At 42.2% G+C, this 3016-nt stretch overlaps 1 non-coding gene across 1 annotated transcript; it reads right to left on the reverse strand.

Moving 5' to 3' along the window:
• Nucleotides 1-331: 331 nt before the first annotated feature.
• LOC120092228 (small nucleolar RNA R71) lies at nucleotides 332-438 on the reverse strand. The gene has a single exon (XR_005485940.1). It is a non-coding gene; the product is annotated as a small nucleolar RNA R71 (small nucleolar RNA).
• Between the last annotated feature and the right edge of the window lie 2578 nt (nucleotides 439-3016).

Below are 3016 nucleotides of genomic sequence, written 5' to 3' on the forward strand. Positions count from 1 at the left end.
TGATTTCTCCCCAGGAATCATGAGGCCAGCATTGGATGGATCGAGGTTCGAGATGAAGCCGATAATGTTACAAATGATCCAGACAGCAGAACAATTTGGTGGACGGCGTGGCGAAGATCCGCACGCCCATCTCTGAAGCTTCATTGAAATTTGTAACACTTTTATGTTCCCTAATATCTCCACTGAAGAAGTTCGACTCACGCTATTTCCATTTTCACTGTGCAATCAAGCAAGAAAATGGGCATACTCCCTCGAACCAGGTGAGACAACTTCAAGGGAATAGGTTGTGGAGAAGTTTATGAAAAAGTATTTCCCTCCAATAGAGAATGCCAGAAAGAGGAAGTTAATCACAAATTTTGAACAAAAAGAAGACGAATTGCTCAGTGATGCGTGGGCGAGGTTTAAGAGATTAGTGCGAGATTGCCCGCACAATGGATTGTTAGATTGCCTCCAGATGGAAATTTTCTATCATGGATTAAATCTTGCATCTCAGACAGCTGCCAATGCAGCAACAATAGGTGGTCTGCTAGATAAGACTTATAATGAGATAAAGAACATTCTTGATCGCATATCGAAAAACCATGAGGATTGGCAAGAAAGCGATCAACGAGTAAAACCCAGAAAAGGTAACGCAAATAATGGTGCCATTGCAACTTTGCAAAATCAAATGAATGCGATGATAAATTTGTTACAGGGCATCGCAATCAACAATCTTGGAATGCAAAGAGGGTAAGTCAACGCACTAGAATAGACAAGCACCAGTTCTGCTACATGTGGAGAATCGCATTCGAGTGAAGAGTGTCCACGAAACCCGCAGTCAATCTACTTTGTCAAGAACAACCCTTTCTCAAATACATATAACCCCGGGTGTAGAACCCTAATTTTGCTTGGAAAAATAACCAACAACAAGACTACCAACCTATGGCAAAAAAAGAAGAACCACCAAGATTTTTCCAACAAACTAACGGTCAATAGCAACAACAAGCTAGCAGCTCTCAAGCACCACCATCATCCTCTTTAGAGAACCTGTTAAAACAGTACATCGAAAAGAATGAGACGGTCCTCGTGAACCAAGCGATTTCCATCTGCAATCTAGAAATCCAAATAGGACAGATTGTGGGAGAGCTGAAAAATAGACCGCAAGGGACCCTGCCGAGCTCAATTGTGCTCCCACGAAACCCGGGAAACACAGGGAAAGAACAATGTCAAGTAGTCACCCTGAGAAGTGGAAAGGCAACTGCGAAAGTTAGGAAGGAGCCTAGCAGGACCGATTCAAATGCGATGAAATCAAAGAAACGGTTGACGCAAAATGAGTCAGAGGAGCCTGAGATGATGGAACCTGAAGTTGCAACCACCTCTAAGCCTCCAGACCATGGAACGGTGAAAGTGCAGCTACTGCCATTCCCGCAAAGATTGAAAAAGAAGCAAAACGATGTAGGTCAGTATCATCGCTTCATGGAAATATTAAAACAACTACACAACAATATTCCATTTACAGAAGCAATAGAGCAGATGCCGAAATATGCCAAGTTGTTTAAGGATATGGTGTCGAAGAAAAGAAGCACAGGAAAATTCACTACGGTGGCATTAACACAAAAATCAAACACTATAATCCCACCGAAGATGCGCGAGCCAGGAAGCTTTACAATACCCTACTCAATAGGAGGGATCTACATCGGTCAATCATTATGCGATCTTGGGGTAAGCATAAATTTAATACCCATTTCAATCTTCAAACAATTGAATATAGGACAACTGACACCCACGACGGTGACTCTCCAGCTTGCAGACAGGTCCCTAATACACCCTGAAGGAAAGCTGAAGGATGTCTTGGTCACAATCGATAAATTCATTCTACTTGTAGACTTCATCATTCTAGATTATGAGGCGGACAAAGATGTGCCAATCATATTGGGACGACCATTCCTGTCTACTGGTCGTGCCCAAATAGATGTGCATAAAGGAGAGATCACGATGAGCATCAATGGAAAGAAGCTCAGGTTTAACATCATCATGGCGATGAAGTTTCTAGAAGATGAAGGCCTATCGGAGTCTGACGATGAACACAATTGTGATGAAGAGTTGGAGTCCGAAGAAGAAGATGAAGATAGAGAGGATGCGATAGCATCCTTAGAAACCTGCCATGTAATAACGGAGACAGTGAATAACGAAGAAAAGTTGAATTTGAATGAAGAGAGAAAAACACAGAAACCTTTCTTAGAGCAACCACCTACCCTGGAACTGAAAACTCTGCCAAATCATTTGAAGTACGTTTTCCTTGGCCATAATGAAACCTTGCTAGTAATAATATCCTCTACGTTATCGGAAGAAAAAAATGTGTTGCTCAGTATTCTGAAGAAGTATATTAAAAAAAATAGGGTGGACACTAGCAGATCTAAGAAGTATTAGCCCGACGTACTGCTTGCACATAATTTTGCTCGAAGAAAACCAGAAAGGCTCTATAGAACCTCAACACAGACTGAACCTTGCGATGAAGGAGGTTGTAAACAAAGAGATCATTAAATGCTTAGACGCCAAGATCATATAACCTATCGCCGGTAGCACGTGAGTTAACCCGTGCAATGCGTTCCCAAGAAGGGCGGAATGACAGTAGTCCTCAATGCAAACAACGAGTTAATCCCCATGAGGACCGTCACTTGCTGAAGGATTTGTACGGACTACCAGAATCTTAGTGCGGTGACGAAAAAAGATCATTTCCCTTTACTTTTCATTGATCAAATGCTAGACCGACTATCAGGAAATGACTACTTCTGTTTTCTTGATGGGTATGCGGGCTATAACCAGATTATAATCACACCAGAAGACCAAGAAAAGACCATATTCACCTGTCCATATGGCACGTTCACTTTTCGTCGCATGTCGTTTGGATTATGCAATGCGTCGAGCACGTTCCAGAGGTGCATGATGGCAATCTTCTCCGAGTATCACGAGGACTCAGTGGAAATCTTTATGGACGATTTCTCAGTTTAAGGGCAAATGTATGAAGTTTGTCTGA

Source organism: Benincasa hispida, chromosome 11 (genome assembly GCF_027475165.1).
Source record: "Benincasa hispida cultivar pf3 chromosome 11, pf3_genome.v1.1, whole genome shotgun sequence".
Taxonomy (NCBI): domain Eukaryota; kingdom Viridiplantae; phylum Streptophyta; class Magnoliopsida; order Cucurbitales; family Cucurbitaceae; genus Benincasa; species Benincasa hispida.